At 39.7% G+C, this 9,154-nt stretch overlaps 1 pseudogene across 1 annotated transcript in view; it reads right to left on the minus strand.

Moving 5' to 3' along the window:
- LOC105005365 overlaps positions 1–9,154 on the minus strand; it is a 47,851-nt pseudogene that overhangs the window by 37,583 nt on the left and 1,114 nt on the right. The window lies entirely within an intron of this gene.

The raw sequence follows: 9,154 nt of genomic DNA on the forward strand, positions 1-9,154 counted from the left end.
CATCTCCCAAACTCATGTCCATTGAGTCAGTGATGCCATCCAGCCATCTCATCCTCTGTCATTCCCTTCTCCTCCTGCTCTCAATCTTTCCCAGCATCAGGGTCTTTTCAAATGAGTCAGCTCTTCACATCAGGTGGCCAAAGTATTGGAATTTCAGCTTCAACATCAGTCCTTCCAATGAACACCCAGAACTGATCTCCTTGGAAGGACTAATGCTGAAGCCGAAACTCCCATACTTTGGCCACCTGATGCGAAGAGCCAGCTCCTTGGAAAAGATCTTGATGCTGGGAAAGATTGAGGGCAGGAGAAGAGGGGTAACAGAGGATGAGATGGTTGGATGAGTTTGAGCAAACTCTGGGAAATAGTGAAGCCTGGCATGCTGCAGTCCATGGGGTTGCAAAGAGTTGCACACAACTTAGCAACTGAAAAACAACAAGCCAAAAGAGCCAAGAGGAGTAGGGGGAAGTTTTCCTCTCCCTGATCATTTTGGTCCAATTGGTTGTATACTGCTTGGGTACTGCCTGCTCCTGGGACTGTTGCAATAAAGAAATCCTAGAACCTCTGACACGAACCTGGCAGAAATCGAGAATTCTTACCACTTCAGCCTCCCAGATCTGTGGAGTCTGATGGAAGTGAAAGGGTTAAGAGTCCTTTTCCTCCATTTCTCTTTTTTTCTTTTCCTCATTTTTAAAATTTAGACTAGCAGAAGAAAACATTTGTGGAATTAGTCCTTGTCTACAGGAATTCTAGTCAAGATTTGATAAATGAGTACTCTTGGTTTAATTGATCCTTTTCCTTCCAGTGTGTGCATGCCAAGTTGCTTCAGTTGTGTCCGACTCTTTGCTACCCTGTGGATTGTAGTCCGCCAGGCTTCTCTGTCCATGAGATTCTCCAGACAAGAGTGCTGGAGTGGGTTGCCAGGCACTCCCTCCTCCAGGGGATCTTCCTGACCCAGGACTCTGACCAGAGTCTCTTATGTCTCCTGCACTGGCAGGTGCATTCTTTACCACTAGCGCCACCTGGGAAGCCCTTTCCTCCCAGAATTGGTCACTAGTTTTCTTTGTCTCTTCGGGCAGAACACAGGCATGGGTCTTATAAACCTGCTGTTGGAGTTGGCCTCACAGACTGCCAAGTTCGTGGTTCTTACCAGACTGGTGTCTGTTTAGACCAACCATACTGTGGGTCCCTTATGTAAAAACCAGATAAGATTTTTCCTTTCGTCTTGTTCTGTGTTCTGAAAGCTTGGTTTTTTGACCAGTAGAATATTCTGTCTGGTCTTTCCCATTCTGTCTAGGGTGCCCCTTGGTGGTCAGTTTATAGACTGGGGTTCCAAAGCATGAACTCCCAAGCAGCCATGCTAGCATTCAGGGAACTTTGTCATAAAGGGTCCCAATCCGTAAGAGGACTTTGTCATCTCCACCTTTCTTGTTTTTGTTTAGTACTGGGAAAGTCCTATTCCAGTAGTGCCTGCCTGGTATCACAGATTAGTGAGACTGTCATGGAGGTGTTTCACATTCCTCATTGTCACTACACCATCCTTACCATCTGTGTAACAAAGGCCTTTGCTTTCTTAGGCTACCTGAGAGTGAACCTTCTGGATCTCGTGAGGATTGTATCTGTTTTGCAGCCTTTTGTGGAAGTTTCTTGCATTCTTGGTTAAGCTATAAAAAGGTTTATAGGTTTGAATTGTTATTGAGATTAATAGATACTACTCGTCAATGGCCAGATGATGAATCTTGTAGAGTGGAAAAGCTTCTATATTTGAAAAAAAATTTTTTTGGAGAATTGTTAATCATTTTATTTGTTCCTACTTTTTTAAAAGACCAAATTAAAAAGTGAATACAGAGAAAATAGCCTTCCTCAGCGATCAATGCAAAGAAATAGAGGAAAACAATACAATGAGAAAGACGAGAGATCTCTTCAAGAAAATTAGAGATACCAAGGGAACATTTCATGCAAAGATGGGCTCAATAAAGGACCGAAATGGTATGGACCTAACAGATGCAGAAGATATTAAGAAGAGGTGGCAAGAGTACACAGAAGAACTGTACATAAAAGATCTTCATGACCCAGGTAATCACTCACCTAGAGCCAGATATCCTAGAATATGAAGTCAAGTGGGCCTTAGGAAGCATCACTATGAACAAAGCTAGTGGAGGTGATGGAATTCCAGTGGAGCTATTTCAAGTCCTAAAAGATGATGCTGTGAAAGTGCTGCCCTCAATATGTCAGCAAATTTGGAAAACTCAGTAGTGGCCTCAGGACTGGAACAGGTCAGTTTTCATTCCAGTCCCAAAGAAAGGCAATGCCAAAGAATGCTCAAACTACTGCACAATTGCATTCATCTCACACGCTAGTAAAGAAATGCTCAAAATTCTCCAAGCCAGGCTTCAGCAATACATGAACTGTGAAATTCCAGATGTTCAAGCTGGTTTTAGAAAAGCCAGAAGAACCAGAGGCCAAATTGCCAACATCCACTGGATCATGGAAAAAGCACGAGAGTTCCAGAAAAACATCTATTTCTGCTTTATTGACTGTGCCAAAGCCTTTGACTGTGTGGATCACCATAAACTGTGGAAAATTCTGAAAGAGATGGGACTACCAGACCACCTGACCTGCCTCTTGAGAAACCCATATGCAGGTCAGGAAGCAACAGTTAGAACTGGACATGGAACAACAGACTGGTTCCAAATAGGAAAAGGAGTATGTCAAGGCTGTATATTGTCATCCTGCTTATTTAACTTATATGAAGAGTACATCATGAGAAACGCTGGACTGGAAGAAGCACAAGCTGGAATCAAGATTGCTGGGAGAAATATCAGTAACCTCAGATATGCAGATGGTACCACCCTTATGGCACAAAGTGAAGAAGAACTAAAAAGCCTCTTGATGAAAGTGAAAGAGGAGAGTGAAAAAGTTGGCTTAAAGCTCAACATTCAGAAAACTAAGATCATGTCATCTGGTCCCATCACTTCATGGCAAATAGAGGGAAACAGTGGAAACAGTGTCAGACTGTATTTTTCTGGGCTTCAAAATCACTGCAGATGGTGATTGCAGCCATGAAATTAAAAGATGCTTACTCCTTGGAAGGAAAGTTATGACCAACCTAGAGAGCGTATTAAAAAGCAGAGATGTTACTTTGCCTACAAAGGTCCATCTAGTCAAGGCTATGGTTTTTCCAGTAGTCATGTGTGGATGTGAGAATTGGACTATAAAGAAAGCTGAGCGCAGAAGAATTGATGCTTTTGAACTGTGGTGTTGGAGAAAACTCTTGAGAGTCTCTTGGGCTGCAAGGAGATCCAACCAGTCCATCCTAAAGGAGATCAGTCCTGGGTGTTCATTGGAAGGACTGATGTTGAAGCTGAAACTCCAATACTTTGGCCACCTGATGCAAAGAGCTGACTCATTTGGGAAAGATTGAGGGCAGGAGAAGAAGGGGACGACAGAAGATGAGATGGTTGGATGGCATCACCAACTCAATGGACATGAGTTTGGTTAAACTCTGGGAGTTGGTGATCGACTGGGAGGCCTGGCATGCTGCGGTTCATGGGGTCGCAAAGAGTTGGACACGACTGAGCAAATAAACTGACAGAGAAATATAACATCTAGTTTAGCAACTCTCATAAGAAGATGGAAAAATAGTAATTAAACTTACAAAAAAATTAGTTCCCATTCTACATACACTCACCTTCTTAAAAATCTGACCCCATCTTCTCAGCAAATTCCTCTAACTCTCCAAACTCCTCTACCTTCCCCAGAAAATCCCTGAAACACTCAGCTGCTTGTTTAACTTCCGTTTGCCTTCAAGATTTACAGAGAGCCCTCCCGCCTAATCTCTTGGCCCAGGGTTTACAAGTAACTCTTATAAATGCTAAAAGCCAGGAAATAAATTTAGCAGAAGCATCTGGGATGGACAATAAGTCTCATTTTGCTCAACTCTATAATCAGGGTTTGGGCCTTCCTATGCTATGTCCTTTGCAGATATATTCTAGATCTCCACCTGAAGAAGTTATGTCTCCTGGTCAACAGAACATAGAAATCTTTTATTTCCATTTAGCTGGAAGTTTTCTCTGTGGTATAAAAAGGCAAATTCAAGATAGTATGACTGAGTGGGCAAATCAACTTCTAAACATTATGATGGAAAAGCCTCCCCAGTTCTTTGACGGTAGCTTGCAGGAATGCAGATGAAAAAAAGAATTAAAATCAACAACTTGACTCTTTACAAAAACAAAAACGTAACTTGAAAAACAGCTCCAAGCATATTTCTTCCTAATTGCCTTCAGATATTTGCAGATACTGTAAAAAAAACAGGACATTGGAAATACAGTTGTTCTGCACTTGAAAAATGAAAGGAAAATTTAAGATTGTAAATATTCTAAACTACTGGTAATAGAAAAATAAACCCCAAATTCCTAGGAGAAAATTTACATTCTTTCTCTGTCTCTTAAAGTTGTAAATCTTATCATTGTAAATCTTACTTTGAAAAGTAAACACAGCCCTCATTGCCTGGAGACTAAAGGAAAAAATATTTAAAAGGAGGAAGTAGGTCTTTTAAAAATACAAACTGCTAAAAGGGCTCTCTTGCCCAAACCCTAGCCCACAGCCTCTTTAAGATTACTTGTCAAAGACAAATACAAATATTAAAAGTTATCTCCACAGATAGTAAAAAGCTTTAGATGTTTGAATGGATAAACTCAGCTTTTTCCAACTGTTATTTATAGATTCACTTAGAATATACTGCTGTTACTTGAATCAATATACTTGATTTATGGCTAACATTTTAAAGTGAACATCTCTGTGTTTGTTTTTACGTATGTCTATGTATGTGCATTATAGATATAGTATTTTTCTGCCTTTGAATAGCACCGCCACACTTAATTTGTTAAAGAGCTCTATTTAATTGGCTTAAATAAGCACTTATGTCTAAGTCTCAGAAATAGAAACAAATACAGATATTTTTCAAGTGCACATGATCAAGGATAATTTTCAGTAAATAAAAAGTAGTTTAGGTTTGTTGACTTAAATAATTCAGGCGTGTTTTAGAGTAATCAGCATTAAGTATAATACTTTTAATTTACCTAAGTGAAATAAGATCATGTTATCTCTGTTATAAAAGTTTTCAGCAAGAAAAATAACTTAATATGATGATTACCCGTTTTAATGTATCATGAGCATTTCATGAGTATAATTGTCAAGAATAAATTAATAGATAGATGTTAATGAGGTGTTTTTAGGTAAACTTTTTAGCCATGGTTGCTTTGTGATAAGTCTACTTAGCTTCCCACATCTCTTTGGTTACTTTAGAATTTTGCTAAGCTAAATTAAATGATGGGAATTCATTGAATGTCTGTATCATTTTCAAATAAGATAGAATACTGAAACATTAATTGCTAAACCAATCTAAGTTTATCTACTTTGACCTTTTATTATGGAGACTAAAGATATTTGAGTATATTAGTAAACATGTTTTGTGCCACACTGAAAAATTGAGCTATGAGGAAATGTATGTTTTAAGAAATTATTAAATCTATTCATAAATTTGCCCAACTAAAGTATGCTTGTATAACAGGCAAGTCACAATTGCTTACTTATTTTTCACTAGAAATTAAGGCTTTTAAGGATTGAGAATTCAAGTTAATACAGGCATACTTTAGAATTTGGTTCTAGACCATTGCAATAAGGCAAATATTGCAATAAAGTAAGACACAAGACATTTTTGGTTTCTCAGGGCTTATAAAAGTAATATTTACACTATACTGTATAGCCTATTAAATATGCAATAGCATTATGTCTAAAGAAACACTGTATATGTGTGTGCTCAGTCACTTCAGTTGTGTCCAACTCTTCACGACCCCATGGACTGTAGCCTGCCAGGCTACTCTGTCCATGGGATTTTCCCAGCAAGATTACTGGAGTGGGTTGTCATGCCCTCCTCAAGGGGATCGTCCCTGACCCAGGGATCGAACCCATGTCTCCTGCATCTCCTGCACTGAAGGAGGGTTCTTTACCACTAGTACCACCCGGGAAGCCAATGTACATACCTTAATTAAAAATGCTTTATTGCTAAAATATGCTATCATCTGAACCTTGAGAAAATCATAGTTTTCTTGCTGGTAGAGGGTCTTGCCTCAATGTTGATGGCTACTGTCCGATCAGCATGGTGGTTGCTATGGCAATTTCTTAAAATATGACAATAAAGTTTGCCACATCAACTGACTCTTCTTTTCACAAACCATTTCTCTGTAGCATGCAATGTTGTTTGATAGCATTTTTCCCAGAGTAGAACTTCTTTCAAAATTAGAGTCAAAACTTTCAAACCATACTGCTGTTTATATAATCTCAGTGCTTTGCTGTTATTTTAGCAGTTATCACAGCATCTTTACCAGGAGTAGATTACACCCCAATAAACCACTTTCTTTGCTCATTCATAAGAAGCAACCCCTCATCTTTTAAAGTTTTATCAGGAGATTATAGCAATTTAGTCCCATCTTCAGGTTCCACTTCTAATTCTAGTTCTTTTGCTGTTTCTACCACATCTGTACTTCCTTCCTCCACTGAAGTCTTGAACCCCTTCAAAGTCATCCATGAGCATTGGAATCAACTTCTTCCAAACTCCTGTTAATGTTGATATTTTGATTCTTCCCATGAGTCATGAATTTTTTTAATGACATCAAGACTGGTGAATCTTTTTCAGAAGATTTTCAATTTACTTTGCCCAGATCCATCAGAGGAATTACTGTCTGCAGCAGCTGTCATTTTGTGAAGTGTATTCCTTAAATAATAAGACTTGAAAGTTGAAAGAGTCCTTGATCCACAGGCTGCAGCATGGATGTTGTGTTAGCAGGCATGAAAACAATATTAATCTCATTGTACATCTTCATCAGAGCTCTTGGATGACCTGTTACATTGCCAGTGTAGCATTTTAAAAGGAATTTCTTTTTCTGAGCAGTAGATCTCAACAGTAGGCTTAAAATATTCATTGAAACTGTCATGCAAGTGTATGTTCCTCGGCTCTTTGTCTCGTCACAACGAAGATTTGGAGTGACGGACATTAAAGCCCCCTCGGCGTGTCATAGCTCTCGGGTCTTGAATAGATTGTGTTATAGCTCTCAGGTCTCAAAAGGACCATGTTATAGCTCTTAGACAAATCAGTGTTACAGCTCTATTTTATTTAGAAGATAGCAGGAAAATCCAACTTCGAGGCGTGAGGGCATGTTGATCCAAAGACGTGAGGAGAAGAGTGCCCCAGTGCGCGGGAGAGAGAGAGAGCTAGCTTTGGCTCCTCTATTTATATATTTCTCTCTCCCTGGGCCTGTCCTATGTAAACTGGGCCAGCCAGGAGTGTTGTTTGTTTTACCTGAGGTCCTCACTCCGGTCCTTAGACCTTCTTTTGTTCTGTTTTCGTGGGTTTTTCCCTTCCTTGTCTTTTAGCCACCGCCATTTTGGACTCCTTTTCCCTATTCTACCTACCTAACAAAACCATGTGGAAAACAGATGTGCTGTTATCCAGGCTTTATTGTTCCACTTATAGACCACAGACAAAGTAGATTTAGCAGAATCCTTAAGGGCTGTAGGATTTGGGGAATGGTAAATGAGCACTGGTTTCAACTTTAATGTCACCAGCTGCATTAGCCCCTAACAAGAGGGTCAGTCTATCCTTTGAGGCAGGCCCTGACTTCTCTCCAGTTATGAAAGTCCTAGATGGCATCTTCTTCCAATAGGAAGCTATTTTGTCTACATTGAAAATCTTTGTTTTAGCATAGCCACCTTCATCAATTATCTTAGCTAGAGCTGGATAACTTGCTGCAGCTTCCATATCAGCACTTACTCTTTCCCCCTTGCACCTTTAACTTGTGGAGATGGCTTCTTTCCTTAAACCTCATGAAAAACCTCTGCTAGCTTCAAACTTTTCTTCTGCATCTTTCTTGTTCCTTTCAGCCTTTATAAAATTGAAGAGAGTTGGGGTTTTGCTCTGGATTAGGTTCTGGCTTAAGGGAACATTGTGACTGGTTTGGTCTTCTACCCAGGCCACTAAAACTTTCTCCATATCAGCAGTGAGGCTAATTTGCTTTCTTATCATTCATGTGTTCAGTGGAAAAACACTTTTAATTTCCTTCAAAAACTTCCTTTGCATTTGCAACTTGGCTAACTGGCATAAGAGGTTTCACTTTCAGTTTATTTTGGCTTTCAATATGCCTTTCTCACTAAGCTTATTTCTAGCTTCTGATTTAAAGTGAGAGACAAACAACTCTTCTTTTCACTTGAACACTTAAAGGCCATTGTAGGGTTATTAATTTGCCTTATTTCAGTATTGCTGTGTCTCAGAGAACAGAGAGGTCTAAGCAGAGAGATGAGGGACATTCAGTTGGTAAAGCAGTCAGAACACACACGACATTTATCGATTAAGTTCATATCTTATATGAGCATGGTTTGTGGTGCCCTAAAGCAATTGCAATAGTAGCATCAAAAATTGCTGATCACAGATCATAAAAAATATTTATTAAATGAAAAAGTTTGAACTGTTGTGAGAATCACCAAAATGTGACACAAAGTCATGAAGTGAGCAATTGCTCTTGGAAAAATGGCACCGACAGATTAATTGGTACAGAGTTGCCATAAACCTTCAATTTGTAGAAAACACAATAAATCTGTGAAATGCAATAAAATGAGGTAGGCCTGTATATGTAATTAAAGCTACTAAAAATAATAAGGGAAACAACTCTGTATGGAAGAAAAGTTCAGTTCAGTCGCTCAGTTGTGTCCAACTCTTTGCGACCCCATGAACCGCAGCACGCCAGGCCTCCCTGTTCATCACCAACTCCTGGAGTCCACCAAACCCACGTCCATTGAGTCGGTGATGCCATCCAACCATCTCATCTTCTGTCGTCCCCTTGTCCTCCTGCCCTCAATCTTTCCTCGCATCAGGGTCTTTTCAAATGAGTCAGCTCTTTGCATCAGGTGGCCAAAGTATTGGAGTTTCAGCTTCAACATCAGTCCTTCCAATGAACACCCAGGACTGATCTCCTTTAGGATGGACTGGTTGGATCTCCATGAAGTTCAAGGGACCCTCAAGAGTCTTCTCCAACACCACAGTTCAAAAGCATCAATTCTTCGGTGCTCAGCTTTCTTTATAGTCCAACTCTCACATCCATAC

This window comes from Bison bison, unplaced genomic scaffold (genome assembly GCF_000754665.1).
Source record: "Bison bison bison isolate TAMUID 2011002044 unplaced genomic scaffold, Bison_UMD1.0 scf7180017864489, whole genome shotgun sequence".
In the NCBI taxonomy this organism is placed as follows: Eukaryota; Metazoa; Chordata; class Mammalia; order Artiodactyla; family Bovidae; genus Bison; species Bison bison.